Source organism: Acinonyx jubatus, chromosome D2 (genome assembly GCF_027475565.1).
Source record: "Acinonyx jubatus isolate Ajub_Pintada_27869175 chromosome D2, VMU_Ajub_asm_v1.0, whole genome shotgun sequence".
NCBI lineage: Eukaryota > Metazoa > Chordata > Mammalia > Carnivora > Felidae > Acinonyx > Acinonyx jubatus.
In genome coordinates, this window is record NC_069393.1 from 61,845,743 (window position 1) to 61,871,257 (window position 25,515).

The window sequence follows — 25,515 nt, forward strand, 5'->3', positions numbered from 1 at the left end:
ATATAGTGATTCAACAATCGTACTCATTACTCAGTGCTCATCATGATAAGTGTCCTCTTAATCCCCTTATCTATTTCACGCACCTGCTGCCTACCGCTCCTCTGGTGACTGTCAGTTTGTTCTGTGTATTTAAGAGTCTCTCTTTTTGTTTGTTTGTTTGTTTGTCTCTTTTTCCTTTGTTCATTTGTTTTGTTTCTTAAATTCCACATGTGAGTGATACATGAAAAGATGCTCCACATCACTCATCAGCAGGGAAATGCAAATCCAAACCACCATGAGATATCACCTCACACTTGCCAGAATGGCTAAAATCAAAAGCACAAGAAATAACAAGAGTTGGCGAGGATGTGGAGAAAGAGGCTCTCTTTTGCATTGTTGGTGGGAACGTAAACTGGTGCAGCCACTGTGGAAAACAGCATGAAGCCTCCTCAGAAAGTTTAAAAAATTAACAACAGAGTAAGTTCTTAATAAACGTGTGTTGAGGACATCAAGTTGCAATCATGAGAAAAATAGTATCTTGGATAAAACACATGTTCTGTGTCAATCGGGGCTCTTGTCATGAGCTAAGATATTGAGTAAATTATCTCTGGTTAAGACCTTGTTCTTGATTTCTGACTTTCCAGTTCTCATGAGGGTCAGTGATAACCTCACTCTTTCTGTCTCTCAGGAAGTGCATCTTCTCTCACCTCTGGTTTCCTCTGCCTGCCTGTACTTACTCCTCTCTCTGTTTACTTTCTCTTCCACCCTGTGCTGTTGCAACTGACAGGATTCAAACTAAGACTCCTACAGGGAAGTTTCAGAGATAGGGAATCTAATTACAGCAGCTTGTCTTTCTGAGCCAGCAAGTCACTGTCTCTGTCCAGATTTTGAAATGACCATCTGTCGAACAGTTGTCCATCCAAGGCCTGTCAGCTGAGACCTGGATATGGGGTATTATGGTACAGGGCTTGACCATCCCTCTCAGTGCACATGCACATAAGGCAGCTTCTCAGAGATGGGGATGGTGTGGTGGCTTCTAAACAGGCAATGTAAGTCTCAGGCTCCTTTCTTCTTCCTCCTTTGCCACAAGCCTCCTGAATCTTTTATGAGTTAAAAATGAGCAGAGGAAATACTCCCTCTTGGAGCATATGTTCATGGATAAGAGAAAGGTACTCCCTAAGCATGAAATTTAGATTACCTTCTGAGCAGAGAGCTAGGAAAAATTCAACATGCGGGAAATGAAATTAGCCATCTGTAGAAAAAGCAATCCTAAATGATAAGGAGTAAACTTCCAGGTTCAGTGATTTGGGTGTCATCAATCTCGGGAGAGTATGGTTGCTTAGCAGAGCTAAAGCTGTCACCTTCTTCATCCTCCATGTGAAGAAGGAATGTGTTAACAGAAGGGTATTTCCTGCATGAGGAAAAGAAAATGGAGATCCAAGAGCTGAGACTTGGAAGAGAATACCCAGCTCCCCTTCTTCAAGGAGAGAGGGCCTCCTCACCACCAGATGCGGGCTCTCTGGTTCTGTCTCCTTGTTACCTTCACTTCGGTCCCCACCTACATTCACTTCATGCACCTGACTTCCTTCCCCACAACTCCTTGAAAATGCCTTGTCCAAGTGTATCACCAATTCACCTCACCCCAGTCACTGAAACTCTTGGGCACTTGATACACTTCAGATAATAGTTTAAAAAGATTAACAAAACAAAGTGGAACACTTCCTTCTGCAAATGTCTCAGTATACTTTCCCTTGTGAATCTCCTTCCTGATACTTCAAACCTAACTAATCTCTTTGGGGGCCATTTGTCTCCTGCGCTCCACCCCTAAAATTACTTGTTGTGTTTTAATTTCTTTTTTCAGTCTTCTGCTTTTATCACTCTTCCCTGGGCCAGTGTGTCTATCCTAAGGCTTTTAGTACCATATGTAGTATTTAATAATCCCTAAACTTAAATACAGGCTCTAGAATCCAAGGAGGTTAAAGTCTTTCTCCTGGTCTGCATACGCATTCCTCTGCTGCTCTATCCAGTAATGTGCTAGTTACTGTTTAACAATTGTCTCTCATGGAAAAAGGAAAGAAAAGCTCTGATTTGAGGTTTGCCAATCCCTGCAACATAAATATCCTGACCATGGCATCAACTAGCTCACAAAATAGCTGAAAATTTAACAGTTGGCTCCCCAGAGCTGGCATGAGCCAACTCCAGCACACCATTGCCTCTGCTGGAAATGTCTTCTTGATTAACCCATAGACCCTTCAAATTCTACACAAAGCTGAACATCCCATGGCTCATGTGACTATTTCCCCCTCAACTGGCAATTTAAGTGATCAGGACTCATAGGGTAATCGCCATGAAAGTGTGGACCTTGCTCATATTCACTGTCTTACCCCAAGCACCTAGAGCTCTGCTGGCACCTAGTGTGAAATCAATATATGTAGAATGGATGAGATGGTATACCAACATTCCAGTCTGTTTTCTGGGCCTACTTAGACTTGGAATGAATTAGAACTCTTTACAAATCAGATTCCTGTGAAGCTAGTAAATTAGTTTATATGATAATGGAAAACATTGAGTTCTGAATCTAAAGACTGAGAACTCAGTTCTCAGTTAAGTGCCTGACTGTTGATTTTGGCTCAGGTCATGATCTCATGGGTTGGTGAGTTTAAGCCCCGCATCAGACTCTGTGCTGACAGTCTGGAGCCTGCTTGGGATTCTGTCTTTCTCCCTCTCTCTCTGCTCATTTCCTGCTCATTCTCTCTCTCAGAATAAATAAATAAACTAAAAAAAAAAATAGACTGAGAACCCCAAACTGGACTGTGGGAATCCACCAAGGGCCTGTGAAGCCAGGTGCCATCTTACAGGAATGATGCCTTACACATGTGCCAGAGATAATAGTGTGAGTACGTTTGTTGAAGTTCTAAAATAAGGAAGCATCACCATATAAAAAATCACTTAAAACAGGCTATGTAATCTACTAAGGTGCCTGCTAAAGTGGAAAGCACATGGGTTTGAGATGTTTCCTAAACTGTGTTCAAATTACAGATTGGACAATTATTAAACTGGTGGCTTGGGTGAATTCCTCAACCTTTGTATTGTCAATTACATAATGCTTCTTGTAATGTCTAACTTGCATGGTGAGGAAGGTTGAACGACTTGTCCTACTCAAGACGCAACGAAATGCTTTTCCTGGACAATAAGGATTGGGAGGAGGAGGTCTTGAGGCTGACAGGAATATTGTCACGTGAAGACCCTGGTCGGAGGTACTCACTGATCTGGCTGCCCGTGACAGCGAAGAGATTAAATCCTCTTTTGTTTCCCAAACTGGCACTGACTCTGTTAATGGAGACAAGGTCAGAGCCTCTGCAGCTGGCTGTTGCCTGTGCCCGGGCTGAAGCACGTTGCAGGAGGGATGGAGGTCGGTCTGCTCCGCTATGCTGTGGGTGCCTCCACGGGGAGGAGCCAGATTCTCCCCTGTGCTGGCAGTTCCTAGATTTCTGCTCTGCAATCAGCTATGCTTCACGAGGGCCCTGAGCTGGGAAACTGGCCCTGCAAGGCACAAACACCAGATAGACAGGCCTCCAAGTGGGCTCTGGAATAAAAAATTCAAAATATGTGATTAGAACAATTTTCTTTCACAGATGTGATCCAGTCATGCTAAAAACGTTTCTCAGGGGTTTTCCTTTATCTTTTAAACCAAAGGAGTCCCTGAGATTTGCCAGTAGTTAATCCTGTTGGCCACCACTAATGATCTCAAATGCAATGTGGGATAACAATGGGGGCCCAGATATAAAATCTCCCAGGATCCCAAGAACTGAGTCCTGTCCTTGAGAAATCCCTCTGGTTTTGCAGGACCCAGTGCTGGCAAACTCATTATAATTCAGTGGCTTGTAACAAGGTGGATGAAGAGAGCACAGCAACATGGTTCTTCAGGAGGCTAATTTCCCTCGAATCAGCAATGGAGATGGAGAAGGAAAATTCCTCCTTTTCCCACCTGCCTCTCGTAAGTACCCTGACTTGGATGGTTCTGGGACAGAATCCTAATTATCTGACTGTCCTTCTGACTTTTATGATAATCATGACATCTGAGAATTCAGACCGTTGGAGCACAGCCAGACCTCCCTGCTGGAAGATGTGCTTTGTGGGCCATATAATTGTTTAAACGGCTTTATAGAGCCATAATTGAAGTACAATAATTGCGAATTTTAAAGTGTACAATTTGATACGTTTTTACATATGTATACACCTATGAAACCATCATCACAATGAAGATAATAAATTTTCCGTCACCTCAACAGTTTCCGCATGCCGATTTGTAATCTCTCTCTCCCTCCACTGCCATGCTCAGGCAACCACTGTCCTTCTGTCACTAAGGTTTTGTTTGCATTTTACATAATTACAATCTTACATTATATACTATGTTTTGTCTGGCTTTTTTTCACTTAGCATCATGCCTCTGAGACTAAATCATTTTGCTGTACGCGTCAGTAGTCCGTTCCTTTTAATTGCTTAGTAGTGCTCCATTGTATAGATACACCATAATTTCAAAATTGAAATCCATTCAACTGTTGGTAGGCGTTCAGGCTCCCCCCCACCCCCAGTTTGTCACAAATAAATCTGCCATGAATACTTTCATACATAGACCTACGTTTTTATTTGTCTGGGGTAAATATCGAAGAATGAAATAGCAGGATTGCGTGGTCATTGTTCACATTTTTAAGAAACTGCTAAGCAATTTCCAAAGTGTACTTTTTGTTTTTCTACCAATAATGTATAATTATTCCACTGCCACCATGATCTCCAACTCCAGGTATAGCTAATCTTTTAAATTGAAGCCCTTCTAATCATCATTCAAAAATGCCTTAATGTGTGTTTAACTTGAATCTTAATGACTCATGATGTTGAATATGTTTTCGTAGTTTCATTGGGCATTTACATATATTCTTTTGTGAACTATCTGTTCCAATCTTTTGTCTAAGTTTAATATTGGTTTTTTTTTTTTTATATAATTGCAGGATTTCTTTCTATATTCTTGCTACAAGTCCTCTGTTTTGTGTATGTGCTGCAAATATTTTCTCCCGATCTGTGGCTTACCTTTTCATTTTCGTAATGCTGTCTGGGTTAGTCTTCTGTTGCTGTGTAAGAAAATACCACGTACAGAGTCTCTTAAAGGAACACTCTTATTATCTTACTGTTCTCTAGTGCATAATTCTGGCACCATGTGACTGGATTCTCTGCACAGGGTCTCACGAGGCCAAAACTCAAGTGTTGGTGGGGTTGTCTGTGTTTGTTTCTAGAAACTTCAGGGGAAGTATGTGCTTCTGAGCTCATTAACGTTGTTGTCAGAATTCAGTTTCTTGTTGCAGGACTGAGGTCCCTGTTTCTTGACATGTGGCTCCCTCCATGCTCCAGCCAGCAACAGTAAATCATTCTCATGCTTCACATTTCCTTATCTTTCCTTCTTGTCTTCCTCTTCAGTTTTTAGGGGCTCATGTGATTACATTGGGGCCTACTCAGAAATCCAGGATAATCTACTTATTTTAAGGTTAGCTGGTTAGTAATATAACTTAGCAACTGCAAAATTCCTTTTGTCATGGAGTAACATATTCAGTCTTCCTGGGGATTTGGAAATGGGATCTCTTTTTATTGGGGGTGGGTGTCATAATTCTGTCTTCCACAGTGTATTTCAAAGACCAAAGGATGTTGATTTTGATGAAGTTCAGTCTCTCAAAATGTTTTGTGTTTGTTTGAAATCTCTGCCTATTTCAAGTTGCAAAGAGGTTCTCCTGTATTTTCTTCGAGAAGCTTTATAGGTTTAAGTTATATATTAAGTCTATGAGTCATTTCAAGTTAACTTTTGCATATGGTATGGCAGTCAATTCCATTCCACTCCCCTCTTGCTATATCATGAATGTACTGTTGACCTAGCACCATTTGTTGAAAATTCTTCCCTTTGCCCATTGAACTGAATTGAATTGTTTGCCTATTTATTGAGTTGTGATCATTCTTTATATATACTGGATACAGGTATGTTTCTCAAATACTTTTCTCCCAGTCTACACTTATCTTTTAATTGTCTTCACAGTGTCTTTCAAGGAGCTTCAATTTTAATTTTTATGAAGTGAAATATATATATATATATTTTCTCTTATGGTTTATGCTCTTTGTGTCTCATTCAAGAAATATTTGTCTAATATAGGGTAACAAAGATTTTCTCCTGTGTTATTGTGAAAAGTTTTATGGATTTAGGTTTTGTATTTAGGCCTAGAATCTACTTTAGGTCAAGTTTTATGGTAGTGTGAGCTACAGAATCAGTTTTTCTTTTCTTTTCTTTTCTTTTTTTTTAATATGGATACCAGATTATTCCAGCATCCTTTGTTGAAAAACTTAACCACTTCTGATCAAATCGTCTTAGCCCCTTTGTAATAAATCGGCTGACCATATATAAAGGTCTGTTTCTAGACTCTTTTGTGTTCTTTTAATCTATGTCTTGATTTTTATTATCTTTATAATAATGAAAATAGATAATGTTCTTCATTATAAAAACTAAGGTATTTTAGTTGCTTTGCTTTTCCACATAAATTTTATCATGTTTACATTCACATAATTGGAGTGACAATCTATTTATGAGTTATAGAATTGACACCTTAACGCTATTACTCCCAATCCATTAATGTGGTAGATGCCTATGTTTTTAAAGTAGTCTCTGATTTGTATCGACAATGTTTTGTAGTTTTCAGATTAAAAATATTATATGTATTTGGCATATTGAAATACCTCAGTATTTCATAAGTTTTTCTTGTGTGTGTGCTGTTGTAAATAGTACTGATTTTAATTTTGATCCCCAATTTTTCTTTGCCTTTATGAATATAAATGTAACTTTTGTGTAGATTATTTGGAACCTTCTGTGAACATAGTTACCCTTTTATCTGATACCCCACACCACAAATCCCAGCCATCTCAGCTCCCCAAATTCTGATCACTGTCCCCTCAACTCAGAAGGACTTCCACAGTCTGCATAGAGGCCACCTATCTGTACCGTGGCCAGGAAATTATCCTGAAGTAGAAGCCTGGACCACTGTGGGCCTCACTTTTCACTCTCTCTTCCCTCAGGAGTCATAATCTTGTGCTGTTTGTTGTCTAGTGATGAGGAATATTGCCTCATATATTTCGTCCAGTCTTCTAAGTTAGGCTGGGGAACTAGCATATACTAGTTACAACTATCATGGTTACAAATAGTCCTCCCATACTTTATTCAATTAGGCATCTATTAATAAATATTCATGTTGTTGTTTTCTATCTTATTTTTACCCAAAATGCTACAAGAAAGGTGTTATAAGTATGTCATGTTCCACATATATGAGTTTATCTATAAGGTAAACACATTAAAGTGTAATTGCTGGGAACAGACGCTATAAATTTTTCACCACATCTTAACAAATTGCTGAACCCATTTATAATTCCACAATCATCATATGTGGACACCCATTTCATAACTCATCACGGCAGTTTGTGGATCTCTGCTCAATGGCATGAATAGATGGTTCATGGAAAAGGAAATGGCTCTCCAACATTTGAAAAGATGATCTATCACGTTCGTAATTATTCATTCATGTACATAAAGATAGCATTTCTTATTTACATCAGATTAGTGATATTATATGAAGCTTTCTTATTGAAGTGAGAGTCGGCATTTGGATATAAAAGCAAAATAAGCCAAGAAAACCTCCTCAAAAACAACAACAAAACCCCAAAGTCTAGGCAGATTGGGGAATGGCAGTCCAATTTTTCCCCGCCACTTGCTGCTAACAGTTATCTGAGAGGAACACTAGCCACAGCCAAAAGGTCCCTAAAGCTTCCATAGGTTGCTGTCAAACCTTGGCTCCCCATTTGGTACCATACCATTGTCCCCTACTGCATTCCAAGAACTGACTTATGTCACTGGCATTGCCAAGCACAAATGATGAATTGCCTGAACTGTTTCCACCAACACAAAATGTGCAGAGCGAAAACAGAACCAAGGCCTGGGCCAAATTCTCAGCACACTTTTTAATTACCCCATTAAATCTTGTGCAGGGCTGTGGTGAACTCACTCTGTTCCTGGCAGCCAGCTGCTAGGAGGAGGGAAACCTGTTGGGGATTTAGAAATTGAGTCTCATTTTGGATAAGGGAGTTTGGATTCTTTCCACCTACTGGTTTTCAAGTTCCCCTTTTTGCCATTAGACATGTTAAACTCGGGAGAACAGTTAAGTTGAAACTCGTGATTTGCAATGTAGACAGTCCTTAAATTATATCCTAAATATAGATGTGCATGGCCAATTTCTATTTAGATTAGAGAGTCCAAAAATACTTTTAAAAAGCATATAGCTTTCTTTTCTTGTGTCCTTAGTAAAAGATCTCTTGTCTCCTGCAAACTTGGGAACTGAGACTAGAAAATCTGGATTTGGGAGCTTGGTGAGTAATTATACTAGAATCATCATGCCTGCATTTAAATTCCAGACTCATCCCCAATAGATAGATAACCCCAGGCAATTATTTAACCTTATCTGCTCCCAGTTTTAGGGTATAAACTGCACATAATAATATATGTCTTATATGATTGTGCTTAAGTTATTTGGTTCATGTTGAATCTTAATAATACTTTGTTTATTGGATACTATTATCATTTTTGTGATCATTATTTGTGCTTTAATAACTATGATTAGAGGCACCTTGGAGAACAGCTCTGAGAATAGAGGAACAATGGCTGCTTATAGATTAATTAGTAAATTAACCAAACATTTTGAATGTCAATTGTGTCCTTAGCACTTTTTTAGCCTATAGTCCTGAACTTTATGGAGTTGGTAGCCCATTTAAAATTCAGTGGATCATCTATGTGGAAATTTAATGAAAAGAGGAAAGTATCTGAAAAAAATGTCAGTTACTGTTTTTATTATTAATAGTCAACAATTCAAGAAATGCACTTTTAAAACCATCAACAAACAAGCCAAGATTAGGTATATGATGAAGTCAGACTGCTATCATTTTACTTCACTTGGACTTTTGTAATAGACTTATAATTACTTTTGGAAGAAATTAAAAGGGTGAGGCTTAATTTATATCACTGACATGGTCTTACTCCAATATATCCTGTTGCCTAGGCTGGCAGATTAATCCTCTAAGAGTTCATTTCTGGTCTTGTCAACCTATATTAAACACCTTTAAAAACTTAACAATGACCATATGACAAAGTTCAAGCTTCTTAACATATTTTTCACGTGTTTGTCCTGCTGTGTTCTTACTCACCATGTTTACCAACCCATTTTTCATGTTAAACCAAACTACTCACTATTGTTCTGATAAGGCTCATGTCAAGTTCCATACATTTTATTTCAGGTCAAATTATTTTGCTTCCATCCGAGGTCTCCTAGCAACTTTACTATGTCTTTTTTTATGCTACGTATGACATCTGAAATATAAATGTCACCATACATTTCCTTGAATAATTATATCTACACAAACATACAGATACATGGGGGTGTAGGCATATGATACAATTACCCAAGAGCATTATAGACAAATGGCCAAGAGCTTTGTTTCTGGAGTTAGACAGTTCTGAGCTTAAGTACTGTCTTTGTCACTTACTAGGAATGTGACCTTAGACTGCAGAGCTGCAGTTTCATTATTTATAAAACTCTTGGGGATTGTCATGAGCTATCCATAAGATAACATAAGTGATGCCCTTATACCATAGTACGTGGTACATAGTGATTCTTCAGCACTCTCTTCTGAAATGCTGTTAGCTCTTTAAAGCAAGACACACATATGATTGGTTTATATTAGGAGAGTAGCTCTCCTAGAGATATACGCAGGGAAGGTGCTTAGAACATGTTGATGAGTGAAAGAATGAATGTGATTAATTTCTGATAATACATGTGTTGGATTGTAAAATTCTTTGAGTTCAGGGGAAAGAGTGACTCAAATAGTGGGAGAAGTCTTCCTAGAACAGTTGGGAAAACTGAGTTGAGTCTTCAAGACTGAGAATGACCTCAGGATTTAGAGAAAAGGGCAAGAATAATGCACATGATGTATTTTCCTTAAGGAAGAGAAAATCCAGAGGACTGGAATGGTCTTACATCTTTGGTGGCATTGTGACCAATTGGAGCAAACCATACATCATCAAACCATGGAAGACTCTCCTTTCCACGCCCAGAGAAAGGAATAAACTTGGTACAACAGCAGCAGCTCCAACTGAGAACTTTCTCAATGAATATGTGGGTCTAGCTTGAGAACTGCTTTACCCTCTTGCAAAAACATCTCCATTATAGTGAAGTCAGGAACTTTGAACCTCATCAAAGATTTTTAGGTTGTGAGTTTGTGATTCACATCTTAATGGAGATAAGGAATGTGGAGTAAAGTAGGTAAGTGGTCCTATACTCATTATATGCAGACTTTTCAGCAAAACAATTACATCTCTCTATTTCAAGCTCTTTAGCCTCAAAATAGAAGGAATTGTATCTGAGCTGTCTCCACTGCAAGTCTTTTTGAGAATTCTAGGTGTAAATTCACTTGATATAATTAAAACTATTTGCAATTTTATTTGAAATAATAGTGCAGGGGGAACAGTCCTGTATCCTTTAGAGGGCAGAAACAGGAATTATTGTGGCTATCACCTTTCATTAGGTGCCAATGCTGGCATAAAACGTACCTGCTCTTGATATGTTTCCAAAGGTATTTTAGGCGAATGTTACAGTTAAGATGTTGGTATCCAATTTGTCCTTATATCTGGATGTTGAATTGTAGAGGTGTTCCTTGTGAAACCTCAGATCTCTTTGTTGAAACTACCATGGATAAGGACATTGTCAATGTGATCAATGTGGTAGATTAAAGATGTCCTTAATTCTTTGACATTCCTCTATTGAGAGGTAAATCTATTTTCCCTCCTCTTGAATCTGGGCTGTACTGTAACTGCTTTGATCAAAAAAAGAATAATTAAAGTGACACTATCTTTTCTGGATCCAACCTTTGAGACCCTTTGAGAGAACTGTCAGCCTCTGTCTCAGTCTCTTGAGGTCCTTTGTCTCCATGTAATAGTTTGACTATCCTGCTAGAAAGACCAATGAAGTGGCCTGGAGACTAAGTGGAGAGCGACTCAGTGAAACCCAGCCTTTCATCTGACTCTGACAAGGCCCTGGGCATGTAAATAAAGCAATCTTGGACATCCAGCACAGTCCAGCTGAATACTAACAAGCGATTCTTGTCAATATCATGTGGCACAGAAGAATTTCCCAGTTTAGCTGTTCCCAAAGTCCTGATCAACAAAATCATGAGATGTAATAAAATGATGGTTGTTTTAAGCCATTAAGTTTTGGGATAGTTTTTTTTTTTAAATACAGTGTATTCTCATGAACAAGGTGCATGCACAGAAAGCCATGTGTCAAAATTGGGGGAATTATGGGCAAAAAAATCAATACTTTTGTAGAATCTATAATTAGTAATGTGAAACCATCAGTAGAAAGTTTATTAATGCAGTTCTAAGTAAGATGTTTGCTTCATTAGAACCAGAGATCATTTAAAGTGATCAAAAGAGGTAATAGGTTGCATAATTCCAAATTCAGCCAAAGCCAGTTTCTGATAACAATTTTCTTATTAAATGTAAGCAGGAGGTATTGTAGTACAAGAAACACATCATCCCCAGACTCCACTTTAGGATGAGGGCAGGTGCAGAACTGTTTAAAAATGCTTAATAATGAATGTCTGCCATCTTTACCATAACTTGCACCTTGGAAGCTGTGCACATCTTAATTAATTAAGCCTCAGAATGCCTCTGTGATGGCAAAAGGAAATAACAAGGAATCATTTTACCCACTACTGAAACGTAGTCACCTCTTGGGTTGAACACAACAGCTGTTTAGCAGCTGTAAGGGAATCCTGAACTATCATTCTGGGCAGCCATGCTAAAGAGGATAACATATCTGATTGAAATTGCAGAGGAAATTTGAGCAGACAGGATGCAATTACCTGAATTGGAGCCCAGCCAGCTCACCGAGGCTAAGTGGCAAGCGACTGGAACTAGAGAGTGTGCCTTCTGCATATTTCACAGATTACTGGGGATGGTCAGCACCCTGTATGGACAATAATCAGAGGCTATGTAAGTCTCTGGTCCTGAACCTGTGGTACATCTTCCCTGAACACACCTCTTTCTAGAACAATATGACCATTCTGTTAAACCTATCTGGGAAGGAAGGCTCATATAGACCCAAACATGACATGGACAGGAAAGATGAGGCAATTGGACACTCAATCTTCAAGCTACTCATCCTGACACAGTTCAAGGAACACATTTTTTTTTTTTTAGCCTCTGAAAAACAGTAAAGAAAAGGTCACGAGTAGGAGCATGAAAGTCATGTATTCTATATTGATATACTTAAAACATGGTATAACTATTTTAATAATCCAGAAATACACAAGATAAGTAATATTGGAGTTTAAAATCAAGAGCCACCGAGGCTTGCGTTTTCCTTAAAAATTAAAAAAAAAAAAAAAAGACTGGAGGTAGGGGAACTAAATGTGGCTCTACCAGGTTACACGATGCCTCTATCTCCTCATCTGAAAAGCAAGAGTTTCAGATGACACACACTCTAATAACCTGCTCACCCTAAAATTCTGTAAGTCTGTGAACCCAAAGAGCAATTTCTGGCTTTACTCTTAAGTGAAGCAAATTCTCATTTTGTAAAAGCATGTTTAGGCGGGGCCGCTAAATAAACAACATTAGTGAAATAAAATTAATTGACCTAAAGTAAATGCACTATTAAAAAATAATGTAAAACAAGCCAATTACAGGACCCCTGTGCCAACATCAGAGTACGTGGGTTAGAGAATTCTGTATTCGATTTTCTTATGTCAACTATGGAGCTTAGTGCTTTGTAATGAAAGGCCCCTTCTAAGTGCTTTTGGGAGAGTGTAGATGACAAAACAGTCAAGGAGCTGAAATTAGAAGATGATCCTACACAGTAAAGGCAAATCAAATGTACAAAAATTTGTGGTTAAACAAAAATCTTTAAACTTCTCACTAATCTCTCTTCCCACAAAAGATATGCCATAACAAAAATGCTACACTATAGCTGTAAATTCTCACACATAAAGTCTGGATGAACTATTGCACTTTTCTACTCAAAGTGTGGTACATGAATCTGCATGGAAAAGTCAGAATCCAGGTTCCATCTCAGACCCAAAGAATCAGAATCTGGATCTTAGCCTGATCCCCAGGTTATTTGTAATCACATTCAAGTTTGAGACACCCTGTGCTAGCATATTAAATTTTTGAGGAGTCCTGCACCCATATAAATTATTTGATCTTGTTTAAGTTAGTATCTGTCTTCAAATATCATCAAAGACCCAGACCTAAATATACAATGGCATTTTGTTATCGCCAAGTAGACTCACTTGAGATTTCCAATAATTTTTACACTTTAGTTTTTCCAAGTAAATATTGAAATAATTTCTTTGCCTTTGATTCTTCAGGGTCTTATATATAAGGGAGAATTCAAACTATAAGTACTACCTTTGAAAACCAAGGACTCAATAAATCAAAGTCTCTTTGCTCTGCCTTCAATTTCTCAACCACAGCAATGATTTCCCTTATGCCAAGATTTACACGCTTGTGATACATCACCACTTTATGTCGGCCTGTTGTGAGTTGTAATTTTACATAAACTTATTCCATTTAGCTTAATAATATCCATTTATAGCTCAGTTTATAACACATTCTCTACTTGAGAGTAATAAAATTGCATTCTGTTAACAAAACGACTGTAATTTAGTTTTGTTAGTGAGTCATATTAGTCTCATTATTCAAAATTAGTGAGGCTTTACCACGTATGTCGTGGCTGCAGACGTCATCCAGAATACTGTGAATAACACCAACACCGAATCTGAAATTTGTAGCTTGTTTGGAATTCGCACTGTTCAGGGGTGTGCTGAGCATACCTCACGGACCCCAGTGGACCTGAGCGCTCCTGGAGTCTTAGAGCTGAGAGTGTAGGGTGAGTCTGGTTTCAACTCCTCATGTCGGGCCTTTCACTTTCATTAAGAAAGGGTCCTACAGGGACACCTGGGTGGCTCAGTCAGTTGAGCGGCTGACTTTGGCTCAGGTCATGATCTCGCAGTCTGTGAGTTCGAGACCCCGTCGGGCTCTGTGCTGACAGCTCAGGGCCTGGAGACTATTTCAGATTCTGTGTCTCCCTCTCTCTATGACCCTCCCCCGCTCATACTCTGTCTCTCTCTCTCTGTCAAAAATAAATAAACATTAATTTTTTTTTTTTTAAAGAAAGGGTCCTATAGCTGAGAAGTTTGAGACACTCATTCTTGTTCAGTGTCTCATGCACCATGAACGTGCCTTGGTGAGAAGAGACAGGGACAAAGGCCACATGTGCTGTCACAGCTGAGAGGGCTTCAGACTTAAGACCAGCCCCCACAGTCCATCCTGTGCTGCCTGCCATATCACAGTCACCAACAGCAACCCTGACAGGCCATTGGCTCACTGTTTGTTTGCCACGCCCCCTGAGCGTGGGAGTACTAGATGTCCAGCTTGACTTGGAACATTTCTGGGGTTAATGTAATCATGTCTCATATCCCTGTTCTCTTTGGTCCGCACAGCACCTAAACTATTCATTGCCAGGACTTTAATCCTCAGACTACTCTCTGTAGTTACTAATTAATTCTTATTTCCCTCAGAACTTTCTGTTGTTCTTTTTGAATTTATGATCTATTAGCTGTGAAATACCCTATACCATCCCCCGTTCCCTAAACTTTCTCCTCACTTTCTTGCCCTAATAGAAATATGGATGTCCGCTTATAAAGAAATAGCAGTAATAGGGGTGCCTGGGTGGCTCAGTCACTTGAGCGGCCAACTTCAGCTCAGGTCATGGTCTCACAGTTCGTGGGTTCAAGCCCCCCTGTTGGGTTCTGTGCTGACAGCCCGGAGCTTGGAGCCTGCTTCAGATTCTGTCTCTATCTCCCCCACTCGTTCTCTCTCTCTTTTCCCAAAAATAAAATAAAACATTAAAGAAATAAATAGCAACAATAATCTTCTCTAGAGAAATCTTCATGGAAAGCAATGCATTTACCCAAGAACCTCAAAGCAACTTATAAACCACTTCTTTAGTCTTCCTTCACAACCATTGTTTCTGTGAAATTCATGCCATCAGACTTGCCCTATACCCTTCTCCAATTACCTTATTCCTTCATGCCTTGACAAACTTCGTTATGGCTGTCTCATTGTCTTCTTTTCCATCTTGATTCTTGGGACCATTTTTTTTTAATATAAGCTATTCTTCTTTTACTGTAAAGATATTAAGACTTACATGTATGATACATTGGAGTAGAAGCAACTATAAAAGAAAAAAAATGTCCCAAAACCTGTATTTGCATCAAAGTGGGGTAGCTACCTGCCACTCTTATTTAAAACCATCTCAGGTTATTATTACAGGATTATTTCTGAAAAGGAAAATACTCAAGTATGCAGCATACTTCGCAGAATTTTCTCTTCTCAATCAGTAAGTTATAACATTTTAGAACACAGCAAGTGCCACATTCATTAACTTCCTTTTTAAAATCATTTTTTAAATTTAAATTCAAGTCACTTAAATTCAGTGTAGGATTTCCTCTTGGATCCCTCACCAGCTTAGCTACCCCTTTCCATTCTTGCCCTCCAGAGAACTTTTTAAAATAAGCCATATCATGTCATGGCCACGGTTAAAATCCTCCAATGACTTTTCAGTGCATTTAGAATAAAAAGAAATTCTACAGCCTTGCAGTGGAAAGGTTTGTAGACTGATAAATCCCTACCCAGTCTGGCTTCTGCCTAACTCACATTCTTACTTTCCATTCTATCCATGAATCACAGCTACATTGGTCTTCTTTCTGTTTCTCTGATATGCCCAGCTTATTTCTGCCTTTAAGACCTGAAAAATGATGTCCTCAGGTCTTCAAGGCCTTGTCCCTCACGTCAATATTACAGTTTAAATATCACCTCCTCAGTGACCCTCCTTGTCCCATGCCTGATCTACAAGAGTAACATAATCACTCTCTGTCACATCATCTTATTTTAAATTTCTACATAGCTAATGTTACTTTTTATTTGTGGGGTTGTTATTTGTCTTTTCTCATTAGCACATCAGTTTCATGCCATGTCTTTCTCTTATGCGCTACTAATCTCCCATTGCCCACAGTAGGGGCCAGCACATAGTAGTTACTCAATTACTACAAAATGATTTGAAAAGAAACAAATAAAACTCTTCTATGGCAATATCACAACAAAGCCAAGGTGTGCCAATCCTTGACCTGTTTTCTCTCAGATCCATTCAATCTATTGAACATCAACTCTTTGTGATTATATAGGCACTTTCTGCTTTAGGTTGTTAACTTTTAAGAATTAAACTTATTCTAGCCCCTGGGATAGAACAATACTGTATGCTTCTTTCTTCCCTTGGGTCTAGGGATGGTGATGGCTTTTTAATGTGGCTAAATCTGGATTTCCCTACTGATTTATACATTTTTTCCCCAGTTTTTCCATAACCTTTGTCACCATCTGCTTTTATTAAATTAAAATAACATTCTCAATACCTGTAATGACTTTTGTTATCTTAGAAGAACACTATCTGATACACAAGGATAATAAAAATATATAAACTTTATGCTTCCAAACATGTCTTTCATTTTAGGTTACTGGTAGAAACTTCCTACTACTGAATCACTGTAGGTAAAAATACTTTAGAGCAGATGTAAGTGTAATGAATTATTGAGATTTTACAGGTTGTTACAGAGATGAGTCACCCCTCATCTATATTTTCAGTAAACTCTATAATGGTCAAATTATGAAGGAAGGGAGGAATGGCAGAAAATCAAAGCAAGGCAAGTATACTACATGAAAAGACTGATAGATAAATAGATGATACATAGGTAGATAGATTGATTGATAGATATATCAGTAGATGAGAGAGAGAGGGAGAGTCAGGGAAGGAGAAAATATTTCCTCAGAGAACAAATTACTACAGCAGTTTTCAAGGAGTGGCCTTGGGGTCCACAAAGTCAAAACTATCTTCACAACTTTACTAAGACATTATTTGCTTTTTTTTTTTTACTCTGTTGATAGTTGCACTCATGGTGCAAAATGCAATGGTGGATAAAACTCTAAAATACAAATCAAGGCAATGGCGCCAAACTGCACTCAGAATAATCGTGCTTCACTACTATACAATTATAGTAAAAAAAAAAAAAGATGGGGATCCACTTAAAAATATCCTGATAAAACAGAAAAAAAATACATTTATTAAATCAGAACTTGAGTACTTGACTTCTAAATATTAGGTTTGTGGGGCACCTGGGTGGCTCAGTCGGTTGAGCAACTGACTTCGGCTCAGGTCATGACTCCTGGTTCAGGAGTTCAAGCCCCGCGTCGGGCTCTGTGCTGACAGCTTGGAGCCTGGAGCCTGATTTGGATTCTGTGTCCCCCATCTCTCTCTGCCCCTCCCCTACTCACGCTTGGTCTCTCTGTCTCTCAAAAATAAATAAACGTTAAAAAATAAAAATAGATAAATATTAGGTATGCATAAAGCATGTCTGCCGCCATGTGAGAGACTGCGGTTGCCTCCAGGAAAAATCACTTGTACAATTGTTTTGCAAGCTGAATTAGCCTCTTGTTTCCTAGAACACTGCTTTTCCTTGAAAGAATGACTGGCAGAAGAAAACTAAGATTATTTAGCTCAAGTATTTGGCAGACATCTTTTCAAAAAGAAATGTTATAAGAATGTCACTTCATGGAAAACAACTGAACATATTTGTCACCAATGAAAAAATTTAAGAATATTGAAATCTGGAAATCATGGGCAAGCCACTGTGGCCTTGACACAGTAACACAATTTGAAGACTTTCCTGATGAGATCAGTGGTGATATTAATATGTGTGACTTGTTTGATATTTTATAAGGAAATGTGTCAATATTTGCAATATCTGCATAACCCAGTGAACCTATATTTTTATTCAAAGGTATAAAATGCAAGATAGACTAATCAATTATAATGTAAGAGAGCAGTAAAATTTCATTGATACGGTTTCAGATTCTACATTGTAACTAATATGTGATAAACTACCACTTTTCTGGTTCGAGTGTAGTATCAAAAAAGAATATCCACAATTATTCAAAAGGCTATTGAAAGACTTCTCAGGGCACCTGGGTGGCTCAGCTGGTTAAGCATTTGACTTTGGCTCGGGTCATGCTCTCATGGTTTGTGGGTTTGAGCCCTACGTCGGGCTCTGTGCTGACAGCTCAGAGCCTGAAGCCTGCTTTGGATTCTGTGTCTCCCTCTCTCTCTGTCCCTCCCCCACTCACACTCTGTCCCTCTTGTTCTCTCAAAAATAAAATAATTTTTTTAAGACTTCTCAATTTTCTAAATGATTATCTGTATGAGGCCATATTTTCTTCTTTATATTTCAACCAAACAATATATTGAATCAGAAGCACACAGAAACGGATGAGAATCTAGCTCTCTTCTGTTTAACCAAATGTTAGTGATTTGTAAACTGCAAGGCAATATCACCCTTCTTACTATATTATGTTTTGTTTTGGAAAAAATATATAGTAATTTTCATTAAAAAGTGTTCTTTGTGTTAATGTATAACAGGATAATTATTGCTATTTTATAGGAATTAATGCACTAATATTTAAAAATCCTCAGTTCTAATTTGTAATATGTTAACCAATGGTAGGTATTACCAACATTAAAACAAAAGGCTCTTTGAGTCCTCAATAATTTTTAAGAGTATAAAGGGGTCTTTAGATTTAAAATTTTGTGAACAACTATTCTATATTAAATGTGACCAAAGATATAAAACAACTACGTGTAATGTGTGAAACTTTATTGGATGTTAGAGATATCCAGATACAAAAACTTGTTTTTGTGGAAATTAAGAAAATTTAAATATTTGTCCAGTATTAGATGATGGTATTAGGGAATTATCTTTAATTTTCTTAGGTATGATTATTGTAGAAAAGGGTACTTTTTTGGGGAGTGCATAATAAAGTGTACAAGGGCTAACTAGCCTGATGAATATAACTTACTTTAAGATAAGTGAGTACAAGTATAGAAGTGTTTCCTACTCTGTCCTACTCTTCAACTTACCTGTATTTTTGAACAATTTCTTTTTTTTTTAAGTTTATTTATTTTGAGAGAGAGCGAGTGGACGAGGGGCAGAGAGGAAGAGAGAGGATCCTAAGCAGGCTCCATGCTGTCAGCACTGAGCCTGATGCGGGGCTTGAATTCATGAATCGTGAGATCATGACCTGAGCCGGAACGAAGAGTCAGTCGCTTAACTGATTGAGCCACCAGGCAGCTCTTGAAGAATTTCTTACTTGTTTTTTAAATTATGCAAAATAAAACTGATGTGTTTATCATGTAGCTTTTAAAATTGATGTAAAGTCATAATGTCGAGATAAGAAATATACATTTAACTTATAATTAAATGATACAGGAATATCTTGCCCTTCTCATTAAATATAACAGGAAACAACACAAGAAGGGGAAAAATAGCCAACTGTCATTAGGTATCCTGGAAATGTCAGCTGCCACCCAGTGTGTGTTAAAACCTTTGACTTAAGTCCTAATGTGTTGTCTGCAAGCAAACTTTTAGAGAAGGGAGTGGCTCTTATATTTCAAACAGCCAGAGGTTCCAAACGGTGGAAAAGGCTTTCCTGAGAGGTAGGGTGTTTTCTGTCACTGAAGGTGTCCCAGAGTTGGTGTGATACCCTAGACCAATGCTTCTCAACTATTAATGACCCTGAGAATCACCTGAGGATCTTCTTCAAATGAAGATTCTGATTCAGTAGGTCTGAGATGGGGCTCGATATTTTTTTGATCAAGTCCCCAGGTAGTATTGATACTGCTGGTCTGTGGAACACATGTAAGGGTTCTCAAAGAGTTAGGAAAGGTTGAACTCAGTAAAGCTGGGTTTCCCAATTGTTTTTGGTTGTAAGAACCCCCTGATATCCTGTTTAATCTAACTTTCTATCATTTTCCTTTAGACACTGTGACTTAGTTGATTTTGGGTGGAAGTCTAGAAGCTGTGTGTTTAACAAGGAAATATTTCTGATCAGGTAAATTTGGGAAACACTAACTAGATGATCTTCATAAGCTTTCCATGATACTATTTCTCTGTTTATTTTTTTCCCATAGAACTAACGATTGATTATATTTTTTCCCGAAAATATTGTTTTTAATTTTTGCCTTATTCTTTTGTCTTTTTTTTAAATCTCAGTGACAGTAAGATTCCTACATATTATTAATAATCAAAAATCAGCACTCAATACATGAACCCGCTATGATCATTTAGTGGTTAAGCAATTTTGTGAACTATAAAATTTTATTTGCATAACAACTCTGTGAGGTTTATATTATTTCCCTCATCATGTGGATCAGAAACAAGCATCTATGGAGAGGATCATATGATTCTTATCCTTTCTTTTATTAATGTGATGTATCACATTGGTTGATTTGTGGATATTGAACCAGCCCTGCATCCAGGAATAAATCCCACTTGATCCTGGTGAATAATTCTTTTAATGTATTGTTGGATCTGGTTGACTAGTATCTTGTTGAGATTTTTTGCATCCATGTTCATCAGTGAAATTGGTCTGTAGTTCTCGTTTTTAGTGGGGTCTTTGTCTGGTTTTGGAATCAAGGTAACACCAGCCTCGTAGAATGAGTTTGGAAGTTTTCCTTCCATTTCTATATTTCAGAACAGTTTCAAAAGAATAGGCATTGACTCTTCTTTAAATGTTTGCTAGAATTCCCCTGGAAATCCATCCAGCCCTGGACTCTTGTTTGTTGGGACATTGTTAATTACTGATTCAATTCCTGTACTGGTTATGAGACTGTTCAAATTTTCTATTTCTTCCTGTTTTGGTTTTGGTAGTTGAATTCAAGTGACTTGCTCAAGGTCACACAGATGGAAGAAGTTGTGGGGTCAGTAGTGGATTCCCATCTCTGTCTGAATCCTGGTCACTCAGACACTAGACTTACAATCCCACTGGTATCCATGTGTATACCTGTACAGCACCCTGGTGAGGATCAGGGTTGATGCTCGGTGCTAGAAGATTTGGCGGAGCAGAAGCAAAAGTAAAGTCCTGGTCAGGAGACATGAAACCAAGATACACAAAGACATTAAGCTATCAAGGGAAGAGCAGACATTGTGATCAGTGTCAGGTCAGACTTGCTCACTTCAGTATCTCTCTGTGATCTTTTTGAACATCCACATCCATCTCAGTCTGGAGGAAAAGCACATCCTGATGCCTGAGGTTCCCGAGGACAGGCTCTTTGGACCAGATAAAATATATTCCCTGAACTTTCTTTAGTCAGAATCAGCCATACTGTGCAGAGTCACATGGTGGGGTTGGTGGGGATGTTGGGATAGGAAACGTAGGCCTTGTAGATGATTAATAATGGCTTTTGCTGATTTTCTTTTCTGCTCCTCAGTGGTCATTAGTTTAAATTCTATGGATCTCATGTATTTATTTAATAGGTATGCATTGAATGCATCCCATGCGCCAGTGTGCTGGTAGCAGGAGTTATAAAACCGAGCAAATGCAAATGAGGATGCTGGGCCCACAAGGTGATGAGCACGTTTTTAAGCAAGTAATCAAATAACCAAGGTATAACTGTGAGCCGTCATCAGGGTCATGGAGGAAAGGGATCCGGTTCTCTCAGAGCTGTAGAACTGTGGAAACTGACTTAATCTAAATGATAAGGAAATAATAATAGATAAAATATACGTACCAGGTGCTTTACTATGTATCCCACTTTGTACTAAATGCCAAACATGAGTCATTTTATGGTGTCCTCAAAACAGCCATACAAGAAAGTTACCTCCTGTTATAGGTGAGAAAACTGAGGCTCAAGAAGCTAATGTCTAATCCCAGAACGTGCACCCATGGACCACCTAAGCTTCCTCCTGGCGACTCCTTTGTCTTGTCATGGTAGCAACAAATCCTGCAATCATCGATTTAATGCAGAAGCTACTGCTGGGTCCTCATACAAGCAGGGGTTTTCTGCCAGGGTTCCCATGTGCCGGCTAACACTGAGGCTAAAGGTACAAAAAAATAAGGAGCCCAAGGCATGCCTGGCTCAAGACTGCATGCAGTGGTTGCTCTAGTAAATGTATTCTGGGGCCAGTCAAGTTGGAGCAGTGTGTATAGAGGAGCTGACAGAGGCCATGGGAAATGGTCTCTAAATCATTGGGCCACGAGAAATGGTCTCAAGGAAATTTAAATGCAAATTAAAAATGTGTAACACGTTGATGGTCAAATCCAAAATAGAAACACTACCGTTGAACCAAAGTGCCCTGTTATAGTTTGTCGGTCTGTTTTACCTTATCCTTTCTGTACTATCATGAGAAGACAAAAAGTAGAGCCCATTTAATAGTAGGTACGCTTGATATCTTTCTGATTCTTTAGCAAGTCTCCATTCATGCAGTGCATATAATAGTAGCTTCTCATTTATGTAGGATTTTGAGTTTTTCTCAATGGATGCATTTGGGTCCAGTCTCATCCCCCAAATCTGTGAGTAGACTCTATGTATTGTAATTCTCACTCGCTATGGCCTAAGCAGTGAATGAAGGTTCTCAAATTCACACAGCAAATTAGTGGCCCCACTGGGAGTGCCACACAGACTTTTTGATTTTTGATTCTATGTACTTCCTACTAAACAAAATTGTCATTATTTACTTTAAATGAATGAGACTGTTTTATGATCCAGACTAGCTGATACTGTAACCTTGCTTAGAAATGCAATAATTGCATATAAAATTTTAGGTGCTAGCTCGTGAACAGAATATATAACAGAATAGTATGCTGTTATGTAGATGTGAGACTATGTCAGGGCAGGTTATGTTTGCAGATGTAAAGTAACTGCTTGCATTGATGTGGAAGTACCAGAGTAGCCTATTTTCCATACTCTATCAGTAGTATAAAATAGTACCGCATAGAATATTATCTTAAACTTACAGATCATGACCCACATGCTTCTATCCCATAATGTGCCATGTTTAGGAGAACATATTTCATACAACAATATTAATCATGAATTAATTCAGTTTTCTAATTCATATTTCTAGAATATTATGAAGGTGAATCATACTTTCTTTCACGTCTCTAAAAACTCCCCATTTCACTCTTCTACTGAATCGCTCTCCAAAAACCACCCCTCCTAGTTCCCACCTGATTTTCTACCACAAAGATCTCAACAGTTGATCTGGCACAACAGAGTTCGCCTTCAGATGGTGAAATTCAAAAAATAAAGGCTAAGAATAATACTACCTAATTCAGGAAAGGGGAAAGGCTTAGGTCATCATAGATTGTTTTGGAGTTTTTCCCCCGTCATAAGTACAAACTGGAGCCTCACCGAGCTTACGTTGGATATACAAGGCTCCTCGTTGCGGACGTGATGCGTCCTGATGCTGCAGATGAAAGCAGACTGGCCAAGGAGACTGACTTAAATTTAAGTTCAGAAACATCTAGAAATAATGACTCCAAAGACCCTTCGCAAAATGTACCATTGGATGCACTTTTCTTTTTCCTTTATTCCTTATTCATGTATTCACCAGGAGTTAATGTACACTTTAGCAGCCTAAGTTCTTTATGAGATACCACAGAGGTTACCTTAAGCGATTATATCCAGTCCTTGATGTCACTGGCCCCAGTCAGTAGTGGGTCTGAAATCTTCTGTATTTCCCACCTACTTTTCTGGTGACTGCTACCTCAGTCTTTGCTCACCAGATAGATCGGTGCTTTGAACAGTCTTGTGAAGGAATTTAGTGCTTTATAATTAAAAGTAGTCATAGCATCTGCTCTCTGTTTTGTTTTTAAGCTGCCTCTTAATTTTTGTTTCTATCTTTGTGACCACTCTTTGATTTATTAGCATATGCTTATTAGAATTTCCAGGGGTAAATGCAGAGTATTGCTTAGAAATGCAACTGTTTAAATTCCAAAATGATGCAATTAAGCACCAGGCAAGAACCTAGGGACAGGGCACTTGTCTGGTCTGAACTCTGTACATCATCTAGGGTGACCAAGCATCCTGGTTTGCCCTGGACTGGGCAGGATGGGGTGGGATGCATGGGTGGGGGTTTTTGCAGGATGAGGGACTTTCTGTGATAAAACCGGATAATCCCAGGCAAACTGGGATGGTTGGTCATCACCTATTTGGCTGCAGTTATCATGAGGTACCCTTGGCTAGAGCTGCTCCTGCATAGCATTTATCTTTCCTGGAAAGGGGAGGCTGATTTTACAAACATCCTGGCTCTGCTTCCTGCTCCAGGATGGTCATTGTGGACCAGAAGAGATCTGTTCTTTAAACTGCTCGGTTTGAAATGAGGAGTCCCTGCACTTTGCTTATTGGTCCTTTAAGATTTACCATGTCAGATTCTTATTTTTACACAGAAAAACCCATGAGAGAGAAAAATGCAAGTCAGCCAGTGCACAAATTATTTCAAGAAATCCTAGTCCACTTTGTAGAATGCAGACCATTAGAGGGAACATGCTGGAAGTCTCAGAGAGATGTAAGTTCTGCAGGTAATAGAACCCATTTTGTTCACCTTTTTGGACTTGAAATTGGGACTGTGCCTTCCTTTAAGGCAGGCAAGTTACAGATATAGATCTCTAGCAACTAGATGGAAGGACAAATTTTAGTCTTTATATACAACTTGGGGCAAGTTATTTATGTAACTTGAGACGAATCACTTCTCTCTGGACCTCTGTGTGCTCATTGGTCAAATAAAGATGTTGGAGTAGCTCATTCTCAGTCTACTTCAGCTCTGGATTTATACACGAGCTTATCACACGACTGGCATCAATCTCAGTACTTTATATGCTTTAATTCATGTAATCCTTGCGACGACTCTCAGAGTGGGTTCTATGACTACCACCCCCATTTGACGAATGTGTGCTTGTTTTTGCATTTTCCCATTATTCCGTGTCCTGCCGCAAGATTTTGGAGGGCATCCAGTGTGAATGCTATTCCTTTTCTCTGGCTTCCATTTCGGTTCCGCCGATGGGGAGCAGGGAATTACTGGAGGAAAGGGTGAGAGTGAGGTTGGGGTACTTCCTGTCTAGCCTTTGGATGGAAGCATGTCTCGACAGAAGGTTGCATCTTCTGCCAGGCAGCCCTCTCCATGCAGCCCTCCCTCGTCCTGTGGGTTCCAACATTCTCACTCCATTAGCCTCTGCAGCCTTAGGGAGGTAGCAGCTCCTGGTACTGTTACTTGCTGAAGATACTGAGTCTTTGCTGGTGGTTTCCAGGAACCTGCCCACACCTTTGTAAAACAATACCGTTATTAAACTCCCATTAAATCCCCCAGTCTTTTTCCGAGCGGGACTCTGACTAATACAACAGGGCAATGGAGACTCAGAGTGATGAAATGGCATGCTTACAGCACACAACTGCCAAAGGGTAAAATAAAGCAGGCCTCAAAATCACAAGGATGGATTTCAGAGCCCAGGCTGGTAAGCACTAT

The 25,515-nt window shown here is 38.8% G+C and overlaps 1 long non-coding RNA gene across 1 annotated transcript in view; it reads left to right on the plus strand.

Annotated features, from left to right (window-relative positions):
* The first annotated feature begins 3,121 nt into the window (after positions 1 to 3,121).
* LOC128312650 (uncharacterized) overlaps positions 3,122 to 25,515 on the plus strand; it is a 29,121-nt gene continuing 6,727 nt past the window's right edge. Inside the window, exons 1-2 of the long non-coding RNA XR_008292198.1 lie at positions 3,122 to 3,391; positions 3,826 to 3,976. This is a non-coding gene — a long non-coding RNA (uncharacterized LOC128312650). The remainder of the gene's footprint in view (positions 3,392 to 3,825; positions 3,977 to 25,515) is intronic.